Here is a 17,286-nt window from a genome sequence, read left to right as displayed (position 1 = left end):
CAGCGGCGGCCAGCGTTGGCCGTCCTGCCCACGGAAGGAGCGTGGGCTTCTGTTCCGAGCGTGTGCGGCCGCTCTGCGTTCGAGGGAAGAGAAAAAAACGCAAGCAAACAGGCCTGAAGACGGAGTATGCACCACAGTACATGGCAGAGTGACGTGGCCGCTGCCTCCGCGCGTTCGTTCACGGCCCCCCTTCCTTATCCTTTTGCATTGGCTGCGCCGGCGTTGACCTCGCTGCACGCGGGAGTGTGGGTTAGCAAGCAGATTGCGGGCCGCGCCCGTGGCGTAGGTATCTGCGACGCCTTCGCGCCGCAGCCCCAATGCGATGACGTTCCGCAAGCCGCCCCCATGGCACACGAAGCGGAGCCGTGCTCCTGTGTCGGCGCGAGTTTCTTTACATTGTGCAGTCTGAGCCAGCCTCGACTAGAGGTTCGTACCTGGCAAGGCAGGCGGTTTGTTTTGTGCTAGCCTGTGAAGGATTCTTTTAGAGAACGTAAATGCGCACGTAATACAAAGCACTATTAATCGATGAATTACAGCTTACGTTAGGTTTTGTGCGTAAGTATACAGCCTTTCACAAAAGGAACGACGCCACTGCGCGCCCCACTTAGCTGACTTCGGGACACGTCTTGCCGACCTATTGTTGCATATATAACTCTAGAAAGTTCCGAAGAGGTGAGGCCAGCTATTGTCCACACTTTTCTTAAGAAAAAAAAATTAAATTGTGGGGTTTTACGTGCCAAAACCACTTTCTGATTATGAGGCACGCCGTAGTGGGGGACTCCGGAAATTTCGACCACCAGGGGTTCTTTAACGTGCACCTAAATCTAAGTACACGGGTGTTTTCGCATTTCGCCCCCATCGAAATGCGGCCGCCGTGGCCGGGATTCGATCCCGCGACCTCGTGCTCAGCAGCCTAACAACACTTTTCTTAAGAGTGGCTTCGCTTCAGTCTGTGCACGATGATGACGATGATGATGATTTATCAGCATCACTTTTGAAACAGGGCAGTGACAAATAGTCACCTAGCCTGCTTAAGCAGATATGCTATACATGCTTTTTATTCTAGCATTTTTATGTACATCTCCTTAAAGTTTTCAGGAAGATAGAAAAAAAAAATGATTATCTATTTTGCACCGCTGCCTATGCTTGTAATGGATCCGGTCGTATCACTCTTCCCTGCTTTTTTTTCACCAATACTCTAAACGTCTCTTGCTTATCTCGACTGCTGACCGATTGATACTTCCATCTACTTTAAATCCAAGCACTTCTGGAAGTTGTACGTTACGTAATGGTTTCGCTGGGTGAATCCCTCCGCATTGCATTAGGATGTGCTGAATGGTCTCCGAATTTTCGCTGCAGCATACACATGCCTAAGTTGTTGCGAGTATTTAAATTGAAATTAAATTACGGGGTTTTTACGTGCCAAAACCACTTTCTGATTATGAGGCACGCCGTAGTGGGGTACTCCGGAAATTTCGACCACCTGGGGTTCTTTAGCGTGCATCTAAATCTAAGTACACGGGTGTTTTCGCATTTCGCCCCCATCGAAATGCGGCCGCCGTGGCCGGGATTCGATCCCGCGCCCTCGTGCTCAGCAGCCCAACACCATAGCCACTGAGCAACCACGGCGGGTTGTTGCGAGTATTTGCTCCGGTATGTTTTTTCCTGGGGCAACCAGCCCGAGCCTCAAATAGCAAAGCACTGCCCTTTGTGGTATCGTACAGATTTTTCTTTCTAATTTTTTTTCTTCCCATTCTTGTATATCAGCATAGTCTGTATTCATTTTTCACATCCAATTCGCTGTCTCTATTTCCCTCAAATTTTTTTTTTTGATGACTCCTGATTGTCTAGTTACACTTTCAGTTACCCTGTACTCGGCTGCCAACTTTATTGACCTCTTCCTCCATTCTGGAGGAAGAGGTCAAGCGCTGGCGATGATTCCTTCAGCATTGCCAGCAGCGTCGCATGGACACACTAGAGGTGAAGCAGCTTTGTCGCCTGCATTTTCCTTATGCCATGCAGGTTTTCTTTTCTTTCCTTCTTTTTTTAGGCTATATAGATTTTTTTCTAAATGCCTGTGGCAGACAACCCAATTCTAATCCTTGAACTGGATTGCGTGAAGAGGCGGGAAATACTTGGACATAAAGTGAAATGCATACTTCATCAATGAACAAAACATTTGACTAATGTTTTCAACTATTTAATTTATGGTACATTGAAAATTACAAATTGCAGTTGGTCAGCTTGCAAAGCACATATCCTATTTGAACAAATTCTAAAGCTGGCACTGGTTTCGAGATATGCGCTGTCAAACTTGCGGTAAAAATTCCCTGATTATGAATTGAAGCATGAAAGTAACTGGACCGCCAATGTATTTCGTTACTACATTCAAGAAATAATATTTCGAAACTAGTGTCATCCTGAGAATTCGTTCTAAGTGGCCTTTGCAAACTCACCGGGAATAATTCGAAAATTTTGTGCCGTAACGTACTTAATAAACAAGTTGATTAGTCAAAATGCGTTAATTAGTTAATATAATTCAATTCCTCGTACAAATAATGTCCGCCTCTTTGAGTAACCGAGCTCAAGGAGTAGGATTGTGTAATCTGCGACAGGCAATTTTTTAACCATTCTATACAATCTAAAAGAAGAAAACACCCAGTATGTTCAACTTACTCAGCTTTCGTACAGGTCAGTTAACCCTCGTGCGATGGCTCTAAAATATACGTCACTTTACTGCAACAAAATTCAGACGTTACGAAATAAAAAATTTCCATACGAATTGGCACATTCACATCGTCCTAGTCGCTCGACCAGACTTGAAGCTTTTATCATGCCCTCTTTTTAACCTATTTCGCGTATGATTATCTATATGTACAAAAAAAGACAAGGCGCCCTTGCACTAACCTTTAATAACTGCGAGACATTACCATTGTTTAAAGATAAATTGTCGGTGTCGCATTCTGCAGCACTTCTTCCCCCTTCGAATGTATTTGTCCTTTATCATCCGTCGCTCCGGGCGGTCGATCAGGACTTTTACGACCACACGCAAACCATTGAAAAAGCAAAAAAAAAAAAAAAAAACACAAGTAATCGTTACAAAATATGCCTTCACCATCTCGGTACCACACATGACTACCCCATGGGCATGTTTATGTAGTTTTTGCGGTGACGGCAGAGACTTGTGCAGGGCGGAGTCCGTTTCGGGCGGGCGAGGGCTTTCAAATCACATCGGAAAACATTAAAGCTACTGAAACGATATTACTGTACGTGCGTTTCCACATAGAGCAGAATTCTAAGACCCGGCTTTGCTGCACAGACGGAACAGATAGACGAATAACGAAAAAAGAAAAGAAAAATTTTATTCGGTGTCCATTATACATGCAACTGTCGCGAACTTCTGAAGAGCGACTACAGCGGTTACTATAGCCGTCGTCTCTCCTAAAGTGTAGCTCGAAATGTGTCCAAGCGTCCCTCAAGCATCATCCAGTCCTATGGTTGTCGCTGAGGCACGTCATCGGTTTTTTTCCAGACATCCGAATAATTGAAACTTGTAGAGACACCTACCGCATTTTAATCAAACATGAGGAACATCCACTAAACCCTTGCCTTTTGGAAAGAGATGAAATTAACGAGGTTGTGCGGGAACACGTGACTATTTGTAAACGAAAATGAAACCAGCTAAAGACATGCGTACGTGCACAGGACGAACGTTGGCTGTGACTATATTACCAAGCATTGAATTATAGAGAATATATCATAGCTGCCCGCCTTGGATGCTGACCATACTGAAAATACAAATATCGGTCGAGGGAATCATGCATAAAGTGTAAACGTTGTCGACACCCGTACAGTGAATGGCACTCTAACAGATGTATACTCCTTATACCCAAAGCAAAGTGATCTTGCCAAATAACGCCCCACGATTACCAGCTGTAAAGATGTGTACGGAATAAAATCATACAGACAAGAAAGACGCTTCCCTTACAAGGGCGGTTTACTGATGCAGAGCAGCTATGGGCAGGAAAAGAAAGCAAAACAAAAGCAAAATATGCTGCGCATGCATTTCAACCCGAACTTCGACTGGAGTAATCAGCCTCCTTCGATAAAGAATTCCTAAACAACATTCCTAAAGGAATGTTGATGCCATTATTATCTTGTATTTGTACGCGGAAAGATGCGTGGGGTACCCGTAGTGGTAGCTCAACTGCTATGGCGTTGCGCTGCTGAGCACGAGGTTGGGGGTTCGACCCCGGCCGCGGCGGCCGCATTCCGATGAAGGTGGAATGCGAAAACGATCGTGTTCTATCCTCTGAGTGCACATTAAAGAAGCCCAAGGCGTGAAAATCGATCCGGAGCCCCCCGCTACGCTGTGCCTTATAATTAGATCTCGGTTTTTGGCACGTAAAACGCCCGATTTTAATTTAGGCTCCGTAGGCTGCAGTGAATAGCATTGGAGATATTGTGTCTCCTTGCTGGACCCGTTTCTTAATAGGTATTTTTCCGATTTTCTTCTGCTGAGTTAAGGTAGCTGTGGAGTCTTTCCATATATATCCCAAGATATTAACGTACGCCTCCTGTACTCCTTGATAACGCAATGCCTCCATTACTGCTGTATCTCTTACTGAATTAAATGTCTTTTCATAAACTATGAAAGCCATATAGGGAGGTTGACTGTACTCCGAAGATTTCTCAATTACCTGATTGATGACATGGGTGTTATTCATTGTAGAATATCATTTCCTGAAGCCAACCTGTTCTCTTGGTTGATTGAATTCAAGTGTTGCCCTGATACTATTGAAAATTACCTCGGTGAATATTTTATACAATACTGAAAGCAAGCTAATGGGCCTATAATTATTCTTCTTTTTAAGTCATGGCGTCAATTGCATTCTTCCAGCTCTCTGGTACATTTGAAGTCGTGAGGCATTGTGTGTAAAGGGCCGCAAGCTTTTCAAGCATAATACTTCCTCTATCTTTGGTTAAACCGAGTATTATTGCATCTTCTCCTGCCGCTTTTCCTCAGGACATATCTTGCAAGGCCCTTCAAACTTCATCGCTAGTAATGGAAGGAGTCTCTATACACTGTTCATCACTACTCCCGGTGAAAGTTGCGTGGCTAAAAATGAGGACTGATTCTGAAGATAGCCCATTAATGTGGGATGCTCCCGCGTGTAGCGCAGTCTTAAAATGTGGGCTGTTGTTACGGTAGGATTAACAGAAAAAGTATTCTAGATGTTGCCTCCACGTGAAAGAAGACAAGGCTGGCTATAAGCTCACGAAGACGACTATCAATAAAAGAAAATGACACTCAGTTTAAAACATTACACTAACTCCTACAATAAATAAGGAAATGCTCAACGATAGTTACTGCACGAGGCATTGTAAGAAAGTAACGAAGCAACTGAGAGTCAATAAACTAACTCGCTCTAAACCGAATAAACCAGCAAAGATCATGAACAAATAAAGAATTCACCATTGTGATGATGGTCTTCGGGAAAAAGTCCAATCCGCCTTTTGCGATGCATTGTGGCGCCATCGCGCAGTGGCCACGAGAAACAATTTGGCAGGCGCCGCCGCGCGCCGCGACAGCCGTCCCACGCGAGACTTGCGACCAAACAAGCAGCGTGCGAGACAAGACCGAAACAACGTGTACGCGCAGTCATATTTTGTCATCGTCAGCTAGCCATCGAGCCCGCTGGTGAATGCCTTGTACCCGGAAATTCTTCAGCGTAATGAACGGCTGGAAGAGGAGCTTCGGTAGCGCTTTACAAGCTCCTCCTTGGCCTGAAACCGCTGCACCTGTGGCGTAAAGTGAATAAGCAATAAAACAGTATGAGTACGCACAAAAACGCATGACTCGAATAGGGCTCGATGTGTAGTTCTTTGGGCAAATATCAGGTTTCACCACTGCATATCTTGCTTTGTGGTGTGCATTGTGCTAGGCGTACATACATACACAGGCAGTGGGGAGGCCAACAGAATGCCAAGTTGCATGCGTTATTTGCCCACATAAGATGTGTGCACATATACAAAAATGCCAAAAATGGTCAGACTCACCAAAATCGGCGACACCTCCTATTTGTGGGGCGCCTGTCATCCTCTAAGAACGCGCCGTGGTACGAACATATATATAGCGGTCGACCGCGTCCTTTCTTTTCTTTTTTTTTGAACTGGTGTGTGTACACAAACAGCGTCGGTAATGTCACGTGGTAGTGACGGCAAAGAACACAGTATTGTGTGATACTACAATACTACAGCCGAACCTGTGCCCACAAAAAGAGGCTATAGTATACACTTAAAGCACAACGATAGCGGCGAACACAGTCGGCGATCGTCGAAATCTGATCAGCGGGTCAAGCGCGTCAGCTTTTATACGTGAGCCACCGAACGTTCTAGAGTAATCGCTGGTGCCCGCGTGTCTTCAAGAAAGTTCTACACCATTCGCGTCACGCAACATGCAGTCAGATTACACTAGGTTCGGCGACAAAAGACAGCGGATAGAACGATGGATAACATTCGAGAAACTTCCGGCACATGCTGGGCGCGTCCCGCGCTGAGCGATAACATTTGTTTGACGGTGAAAAGCGGTCAACCGAAAAGGATAGACAAATACACGTGTCAGTACGAAGTCCAGATGTCTGGTGACAGCGAAGGCGCCCCTGACATGTGTCAGTTACACAGTAAGACGCGCCACTCGACTCCAGAAGATGCCGTACAAGAAAATGAGCCTTAGTACATACCGTACTACATCCAGATCCTCTAAATGAACACAAATGTTTTCTGCAAGTTAATATTACTTGGTGCTGACAAGAATGACGAAAGGACAACTAGCAACGATTGCTAACTAGCACTACCAGCTACTTCCGCAGTGCACGCTGTTTCCCACGTCAGCCCGGCAGTGCAGGTGAGCTTGGCTCAGACAGATAACTAGGCCGACAGCACGAGCATTCGCTGATCGTTTATAAAGCTGCAAGTGTGCACGGTTTGAAGTTGCGAAATGACGGCGTTCTAGCGGCGAACGCACAGAGAATATGGAAAAAAAATTCGCGTTTCACTCGACCAGGTCGAGCGAGCTCAGAGATCGTTTGTTTCGCTAGCTCCAACATACATTTGCGTCTTCAACGAGATTATTCGTATGAGTCAGTAATGACAAAAACAGAGAGGTAAACTGCATATGCCAATACACACCTATCACAAAGTGCAGCCCTAATTCAGGCTTCACGGCGCTGTCGATCGCGTTTTACCGACGGAAATTGGAAAATCCGCATTGCCCTGCTGGGATGGTCACGGGAGGTGCAGCCGTAAACGAGACAAGACATTGGCATCGCTCCCAAATTTCGATGGAAATATTGTTCGAAAGGCGTTCCGTGCGCGCGGCAGCGAGAATGGCAAGGCTGACAAATGAATGAAAGAACTTTATTGGAGTTCCGGCGTGGACGCGAACTTGTCGCGCACTCGGCTAGTCCCACGTCGGGACTGGCAGGCCTAGCCCACCGGCGCTGTCATGGGCACGCCGAAGCTCAGCAGCCAGTTTCATGAGACCGATATGAAGCTGGGCTTGATTTTCATCGTGCCCTCAAGAAGCGGTCGCAGTCCGACGTTCCCAACTTTTCCCCGAGGCACGCTGCGATCGAGTGGAAATTGTTCGGTTCAGGCGCCCCGCTCTTCTGCGCCTCGTCGCCCAGCATCTGGAGAGCAGTCAAGGTCGTGCAGACCACCGCCCGCTACGAGAAGTCGCCAGGCCGCCGGAAGATCAGCGCCAGCTATAGGTAATGGCCTCCTGAGCACGGGTCCAAGCGCCCGTCAAGCACGCACTCCTGCGCCACAGCCGCCTTCCTTTGTTCGAACGGCCGACCTGTCTCCGCGTGTTGGGTTTGGTTTAGTTTGGTGCTTATGGGTATGCCCCAACCTACTGCGGGGGATCGGCCCTGAATTAGGTGCAGTAGCTGAAAAGGAAAAAAAAACATAAATTAAATTTTGTGAATTAAGAATTAGATATTTTTTAAATGAATGCTATTCGTTAATATCAATTTTAAGACAGTCTTGTAAAAAATGAAGTTAATATTTCTGTTTTCATAGAGACGGAAAAAACACCCTAATAAAATTAACATGGTAGTCTCTCTCAATGCTCTCCCTCTCCTTTCTCTTCTCGCCCTTTGTGGACGCTTGATTGAAGGTGATTGTCACTTGCTTCCTTTCGAAGCGGCCTGCATGATGCTGATGTTTATGTTGATTACTTTCCAACATCACGGGGGCCAACTTCGCGCTTCACGTCGTCGTTGTCTTCTTCTACTGCTCCCTTTCTTCAAGGCCTTAAAGAAGGCAAGTCCACTTGTCGAAACGTTGGCTCCCGCTTTTACGTTGTTCTAGTTTTGCTCACCGTCTTCAATTTCCATCGCCTGCCTTCCCGATGTTTGCCTTTATTGCTCCCGGCCATTCCATGAACCATACTCATGCACTTACGCATTCTAGCCGTTCCCGTGGTTAGGTGCAATCTAAAACATGTGGGCCGTTCTCAGGTGTACGTACAATCTAAAAACGTGGGTCGATACCGAAGATAGCGCAGTAAAAAGAAAGAAAATGCGAGGACACCTAACCACTTATTATGAGTTGTGAATGCGAAAGCATTAATGTCAAATTGAACGCCGCTAAGCGGTCCTTCGAGTTATGAAGACCTAGCGGGCAAGCGAGCGCGTTGAGACGCTTGGCCAACGCCTCCTAGACAGCACAAGGCCGGTGCATTTCGATCCTTGACGTCGTGTTACCTTGCCCAACTGCCATAGAATCTAATGGGGACGCTCCCGAGTAAGCCGCGGTGATTTTGACGTCACCGCTTTCATCACGCCTGGCTTGACAATGGAAATGGCGGTGCAAGTAGCATCATGTCATAAAGCACACTGCACAGGCCATTTTTCCCCCGAATTTAGTCTGTTTTTGTATACATTAATTTTTTTATAACAATCACCGAGGCGAAGTTATAACGCAGACGAGAGCTTGCGCGGATAAGGAACGCGCAGATAACGCAGGTTTCCGAGAGTGATAGCCTGGGTGACGTGCGTCGCGGCGATTCCCTGTCCCCTCACGCAACACCTTGCGCGCTATAGCGCGGCAGCTGCAAGTGTCCCCTTTCGCCCGCTCTGCTCGTCGAGGGGCGCACGCAAACGTGGCGTCGCAGCCAATGGGAATTTAGGCGCCGTTTTTGGCTTGCCCAAACGACAGACGCCGGTTTTTTCACTCAATGGTGATGCCTTCGCATCAAAATCCAAGCAGTCCGACGCTCCTCATATACTCCCCTGGCGATAGAGTGTCGTGCGCAGTGACTCCACCCCGTTTCCACTCCCAACTTGCTCAGGAAGACATCGTTTTTCATCGACTTCAAGTAGAGGTGGAATCGCATTCCAACTTTCTTTTTTTTTTTTTTCGATTCTCGGTTGTGCAGTGCGTATATAGTGGTTGGGACGTGGGCGAGACACGTGCTGGCCTCGCGCGATGAAAAAACCCGGCAGAAGGCTATGCTCGTGCTCTAACTGGCGGGAAACAAAACACACGTGGTCGAATTGAGATTGCTTATAATCTGTGGCTATTTTCCGTCATCCACTTGTCGCAACGTTTTCTATGTCAGCTAGTGAAGATAATCGCACTCAACTGGACGCCACGAGCGCTGAAGAAAGATATCTGATTCTGCAGTCTGACGAGTTCACGAGGCATTATCGTTTTTCACCAGAACTACGGGGTCGCGAGCTTTCGTGGAGAACGCTGAATGCTATAATTTGTTAAGCTGTCCAGCACAAGCAACTGCATATAGCGATATGTTCATGGGGCCGTTGGAGTCGGGCGACTCTTTAACGAATTTTGTAAACGCTTCTTTGGTCGGACAACCTGGCTGCCTTCCACAAGTATTGCTGACTGTGGAAAACGTTTGCATAAAGTACGGAAGGTAGGTAATGTTCGACGTCCTAGTGCCCCTGGAAAAGAAATGCAATGTATATTAGCCTGCCATGGTTCGATGCTATGTGCTGGCGCTGCACATGGCGGGCGACTGCAGGTGTTAAGTGTGCGCGGTCGAGAATTTTGTATTTCAGTCGACGAGACAAGTTTTTTCGAATAGAGGAGTGTGCAACTTTACGACAACCATGTACAACACGCGCAATAAATTTACCTTCGGTTTAAAACTTCAAGAAACAAAAATTCGTCATGTTGTGTCAGTAGTACATAACCAAAACTATACTACTATGTGACATTACTTTGAGGCCGACACTGGCGTCACGCCATGTACTGACGTAGAGTCACCACGCTTACGCGCTTTTAGACAACATTTGCAGTGAAGCACGCAGATATATTTCTTTGTGATGCGTTTTAGAGTAGCTCCCACTACCTAAAGTCGTGGTAAAGTTTATATAACTGAAAAAAGTCCAAGCGAGTTACCGCCATTACCATTCATGTAGGTCTCCTTGTTTTCATCTTTTCAAGTCAAATTTAGATTTGACTTGCTTAACTCGCCATGTCATCAAAGCAAGTTCAGTTTAGTTTCCCACAGCTAGTTTAGCCCACCGCTATTTATAGCTTATAGTTCTTTCAGAGTCATTATAAAATTGCGCGCTCATTAACACAGCGCATTTAATATAGGCATATTGCCCGAAAGAAACTTCGGTGGCCAATTTCTCTCGATGCAGCCACTTAATGCGCTATGGCTTTAGTTACAGACTCGCTATATGACTCTTACCAAGCGAATTCTTTGATGCACATCTCATAATTACTGCCACTATTCAGGGCCATCTGCGGAAGTAACAATATAAATTCTTACTATTGTACTGCTGCACGACAATGTCATGTATAATCTCAATGACATGAGTACAACCATTACATATATGAAAACATATTCAAGTATTTTGTTTGTAGCGACGAAGCAAACGATGCGCAGTCCAAAAATAATTTTTTTTTTCCCAGGAGCTTCATTTCTAGAAGTTGTAGCTCTGCTAGACATGGAGTCGATTTAGCCGAAGCCAGGTATCACAGCAACCAGTTCAGGTTCCTACGAATAATATCTTTGAAAGGGTCCTTGTGTTACAGAAAAATGCAAATGGCCAAAAGAAAGAAAGCTATGGGAAGCTTTCGCAGGCTCGTGCAGCGACCAAAATTTACATAATTAGGTACATTTCAAGCTCGTGTTCTTCCTTGTTTTAGACTCCTGTCTATGTTGTCTGGAATTCGTCTCGCCCATAATATAAACCAAGTCGCGGAATCTTTTCTGCTCGTATATAAGGATGACACTTGTTGTCTAGTGGAATCTTCGGCCACTGAACTTCCCGAATATGGGCAAGATAAAAGAACGCACGAATACTGCAAGGTGCAGTTTGGAAGGGCTTTCAACGATTGAAGTGTCTACAGGGAGCCCAAGGAGCGAGTTGTAACTCCCGCATTTATACAGCTGTTAAATTCAATGCCCTTGCGAACAACCGCGTGTCGCAATTTCAACCTCAGTCGCACTCTGAGGAGCAACTAATTGTGATGCCATGGAAAGGCTGTTCGATTCTATATTCGACCATTATGGACTACGTGTCCTATACGATGGGTCAACGATATTCTTTCAAGAGGCATCGTATGAAGAGACCACAGACGTCGCCCTCTGCACATCTGACACAGCAACCGGCACTGTGTGGTGCCAGCTGTTTCGTCAACTGAACCTCTTGTACCTCTGAAACTGTGACTCAGCAGATAAATTCATTGTCATTCTGCTGCCGAAGGTGAGAGAATAGTAAAGTAATAAACGCTCTGTTGATGAGATGGATTAGTAAATATCAATAATAAAGACCGTAAATATCAGTAAATTGCAGAGTTGTACGTAGTACCTTATATACGGTATTTTAAATACGTTTGTGAGTATATTTTGGTACTTCACAAATACTTTTGCAAAACAGTATTTACTACAGTAACTTAAATACTTTCTGGTGGTATTTTGAACTCTTACTTAAGATACTTTTCAAGGTACTTGAACCGGTGTTAAGCTGCTGAGCACGAGGTCGCGGGATCGAATCTCGACCACGGCGGCCGCAGGCGAAATGCGAAAACACCCGTGTACTTAGATTTAGGTGCACGTTAAAGAACCCCAGGTGGTCAAAATTTCCGGAGTCCCCCACTACAGCGTGTCTCATAATCAGAAAGTTGTTTTGGCACGTAAAACCCCATAATTAAATTAATTTAATTAACTGTCAGTGCGACGACCGTCACCGTGACCTAAGCCCCTGGCTCTTGTCCAACGTTGCTAGCGGCGAGAAGTTGGAGTGGCGCCCTCTCCCGAGTGACGTCACGGCCAGGACGCCGCTCGCTTCGGCTCACTCGTCTGCCGCGCGCGCTCGTTCCCTTCGTGCATGATTGGGGTAATTATTGGTGGCTCGAGTCGTACTTATTGAAGGATACGTCAGCTTCTTTCTGCTGTCATGCCTGAACCGCAGTCTTTTTTTCTTGAAAACCACGTGAGTCGAGAAAACTTGCGGCTTGGATAACGCAAGCTATAAAGCGGTCTACTGGTTTTGCGATGCATATATGCGCCGTGTCTGTCCATAAATGTTGCGTAAATTCGTAATTTTGCGTCTGCGAATTCAACACGCGAAGTTGTGCATGATGCTGCGCTAAACACCTGACATTTCCTTTGTGCTTAGCTGTGAGAGACATTGAGTTTTACGTGGAAGAAAAATCTTGGTATTTGGTGTCAACATTATAAATCCGTGTTAGGACACTGCCCAGTGAAACTTTTATCGTGATTATTATTGCTCTGGTGAGTTGTTCTAGTCAAATATGGCCACTTCTTTAATGCGTAAAAGGAAGAGTTAGGCACGCATTTTGTATGAAAAAGTTCGCTACTACTTTCACCGTTCTCCGAAACAGGCACCCAGAAAACTCACAGCTCATGGCTGTTAACACGACGGTGCGTTTGTATAGTATGTACACAGTGGCGTAGCTAGGTCGTCTGGCACCCGGGGCCCTTAGCTCTTCTGTCACCCCCCCCCCCCCCCCCCCCCATCCCGGGTATAGTCGAGGAAGGCGAGGATATCGACAATTTTCGGGTGTCTTCAACGTATATGACACCCCCCCCCCCCCTTATTGGCCCCGTGCACCCGGGGCCCACGGCCCCCCGGCCCCACCTGTTGCTACGCCACTGTATGTACATACTTCCCACGTACCATAACAGGAATCACCTGAAACAAAAATTTCGTGGTTAAGATCGACAGCCAATCAATTGCAAGCGATGAAATGTTTCCTAGTGGCTCTCAGAAGCCTTTATCGACAGTATGGTACACCCCTCACGCAACGCAAGCAACCGACTGTCATTACGGCGAGGCACGTATTGTTCACGAAACCCATCAGTTCATTGCAACTTCGAATTGAAAACATGAAACGGCCCTTTACAGCTTCAATTGCAATGGCTAAAGTATACTCGAGGCACTGCAGCGCAGCTTAGGCTGCCGTGAAAAAGAAAATTCAAACACCTTCAGCCTCACCATGTCTCGAACCTGCGTTGTTTAATTACGTATACAAACTGAGAACTAGGCGCTTCGTCAGTACATCAAAGAGAACCTCGCATATCCGCCTCATAAGGAAGACACCACAAGAATCACATGAATTAACTTGATCTTTTACTTCCACCGGGGAATATTGATATTTTAAATATGTCCCATATTACTAATAAATAAGGCTTTGGTTTCTTTCTCGCTGCAGCATCGCGGTTCAAAAAGCGTATTTCACTCAAATATTTAGACCGAGCAGCCTGTGTCAGTTCGCCAAACAGCTTCATGATGCCTGTTCCTCAAACAAAACGCACCAGTAAATTGCTCAAGTCGGTTGAACGCGTAGCACGGAAACGGGAATGAACTTTGGTACATTCGTTTCCGTATGCTACAAACAGCTGTAGGCCTCAATTAGCTACACTTCAAATTACCGCCACTTAAGTTTAATCAGTAAAGAACGGCCTAATCTTGAGAAGCAGTTAAAGAAGTAAGTGGTGCTGGTAGAATCCAAACTGCAGTGTTAGTTAAGTCCTCGTGTCACTGCCGAGCGTTTCTGTGAAGAAATCCAAAAATTCAATATTACACCATGAACTACTCGTTGTGAGCCAACATGTCTTAGCGGGTTAAAATGAAGGTAAATGTTGTAGAAGTCATATATAGCCAGCGGTTGTGACTGCTTGTTGTACCACGGCAGATATGGTATCCTAAGTGGATTCTTATGTGGTATGTTCTTGCGCTTATTCTTTTATTATTCACGTGAGCTACCGCTGCAAAGTGTAGATCCGCGCATGAAAAACTCGCAGTCGGACCTCCTTCGGCTGGCACTGTAGTGTTGCCTTTGAAAAATATATTGCCGTCTAGGAAATAACCTCCTTGAATAATTTTCTCAAACGAAGGCGTCGTAAAAATATATTTGAGACGACTATCATAAGTATAGAAGCATAGGAAACGAGAGCTTAACAATCGGAAACACTGCAGAAGGTGCTTGGACACCACCCGAACTGTAGCATAAGACAGGCGCGAATCCGTGCCCTGACGTCACGCGAGCGGCGCTCGTAGCGCCCCTGTAGTTCGTTCTCTGGACTTTCACAAAATTGGCGCACAAACAGTAGGCGCGGCAGCATTTTATCGCCCCAAGCTATAGCGATAGCCACCCGCTAGAGAAAAAACTCAATGCCCTTCCACTCTGTAAAGAAGGATGACCAGCGAATCTGCGTATCTGGGCCCCACAATGGCGAACTGCACCTCCGCCGCGGGTCGGCCAGGCGGAGGTGCTACTATCTTCGGGATCGGCCCGCGTATGGGGAGTGCTTAACGCCTGCTTCACCTCCGCCGTGGGTCGGGCCGGTATTGCACTATATTCGGGATCGGCGCCCGGCATTGCACTATCTTCGGGATCGGTCCACGTATGGGGAGTGCTTAAGGCCTGCTTCACGTCCTCCGCGGGTCGGCCCGGCATTGCACTCTCTCCGTGATCGGCCCACGTATGGGCAGTTTTTTGCTTACAACGACGACACGAAAATTTCCTTGGACGGTAGAGGCATACAGCTTCGCTGTAAAAAAAATGAAGAAGAAGAGGTGGAACAAGGCGTCTTTAAAAGCCCAGCTTTCTTTGTAGGCCACGCCAGAATTTGGCGTGTCGTCGTCGTGTCGCGCAGAGTAATGTGTGCCTATTCCGGAGATAGTGTGAAAGTGAACTGGGCCGATCCCGCAAACTGTGTAATCAAAGGTTGCGACTTTGTGGGCCGGTTCTCCTACCAGCCCACGAGATGTGCCTTCTGCAGCCGCCGTGGTTGCTTAATGGCTATGGTGTTGGGCTGCTGAGCACGAGATCGCAGGATCGAATCCCGGCCCCGGCGGCCGCGTCTCGATGGGGGCGAAACGCGAAAATACCCGTGGTTCTTAGATTTAGGTTCACGTTAAAGAACCCCAGGTGGTCAAAATTTCTAGAGTCCCCCACTACAGCGTGCCGCATAATCAGACAGTGGTTTTGGCTCGTAAAACCTCACAATTTAATTAATATGTGCCTTCGCAATGACTTTAATGAACAATAACTTGTTCTATTCTGCGGACTGAAGATTTTTGTTGAAAAAAAAAACCTTCCTCGAACATGCGGAACATCGTTTCTGCACATGGTCTACAGATCATGTCTTTGCAAAGCGTATATAGGCGCGTTAAACTCGTAGCGCTATTGGAATGTCACAGCGCTAAACGGACAAGAACTCGAGCAAAGAAAAACACGACACGGGCGCTGTGTTCTTTGCCTGAGTCCTTGTAGGTTTAGCGCGGTTACTCTCCAAACATGAATTACCCCCACCCACCTCGCCCAAGTTTCCCTTCTAGTCGAAGTGTTATGTTTCGTACTTATCACAGATCCCCTTTGTTGCGAAGTTGGCGGGCGGAGGAAACGCCCCTCCAGTAGTGAACGAGACAGTCGTACCAGCCGAAGAACGTCACCTTTATTCACGCTCGGAAATATAAAGAAAAGGCAAGGGGAGAGGGAAGGTGTAATAGAAAGAGAGACTGCGCACATGCGCACTAGAGGAAACAGCTTGCTCGTCAAGTTCATAAGTTACCGCGCCCTTGTAATTCTATATTGCGTCACGAGACCAACGGCGTCTCGGTATATTGAGAGTGTTTTGGAAGCCTTCGAGAAGCATCGCGCCCACAGTGCATGGGATACGCGTAATGTTTTTTTTTTTTCTCACTCCCACAACTCACTGGCGGACGACAGTGAAACTGCAGCTGCGCGATAACCGCGTACTCACATTGAGTATGACAGTGGGGACCAATATTTGACATAATTATTGACATAATTTTGAGATCGTTATTTCATAGATTTTTTTCTCAGGCACAACGCTGCTGTGCAGTTGACCCCATCCATACAGCGGTTTTTTTCAGTGTCGGCGGAGATACCTTCACTAAGATGAAGGGAAGGCTGTCTACAGCATTTTGAAAAGCAACTATTTCCGAGGCTGATCAAAAGTATTCTTCTTTAATTTGGCTCTCTGCGTTATTTAACAAAATAAGGCGCTTCAGTGATACAGTACTTTGTTGTGTTTGTGCAATGTTTTGTATTTTTTGAAAGTATCTTGAAAGTAAGGAAATACTTTTCTCCATATCTTCTGCTCTGTCACGGTTACTTTTAAAATTTGGGTATTTGGTACTCTACTGAGTAAATTTTTTTGCGTAGCATTTAGTATCTCACCATATATACTTTCTTTGGTACCTTCCACAAGCGTGGTAGCTATCAGTAGCTTCGACAGTAAATATTAATAGCTTCAAGCAATTACCTTAGACTGATGAAGTGTCTGAGAAGATGCCTGTGAACACCACCAGAAGACTGTTTTCTATAGTCAGAGTATGATGAATGTGGAATATATTAAATTCCTTTTACCCCCCTGCGCGCACTTATTTTTTTTTTTTTTTTTTTGCTTGGAAGTGGCTGCCCACATTCGGCTGCGAACTACTAAATAGTCGAAATATTTCACTTCAGCAATCCACCGATCATCATCCTTCATTTTTTAACAATTTAGCGTTGTGGAGAAGCCGGCAATATATTTTCCTTATTGCTAACGTTTCTAATCCAGTAAAAACAAATAAATAAATAAATAAATAAATAAATAAAGTAATGAAAAAATGGTGGCACATAAATGCTGTTCGCAGTAATTCAGTTAATGGAATCAAAGACACACTGGAGTCTTCGTCTTTTTTTTTTCTCTCAGGTTGCTTCACTCACCCTAGCTAGCTGCTGCTTTATGTTGGTTGGTTAGTCCGA

This window comes from Dermacentor andersoni, chromosome 1 (assembly GCF_023375885.2).
Source record: "Dermacentor andersoni chromosome 1, qqDerAnde1_hic_scaffold, whole genome shotgun sequence".
Classification (NCBI taxonomy): Eukaryota; Metazoa; Arthropoda; class Arachnida; order Ixodida; family Ixodidae; genus Dermacentor; species Dermacentor andersoni.
Note: the sequence above shows the minus strand (reverse complement) of the source record.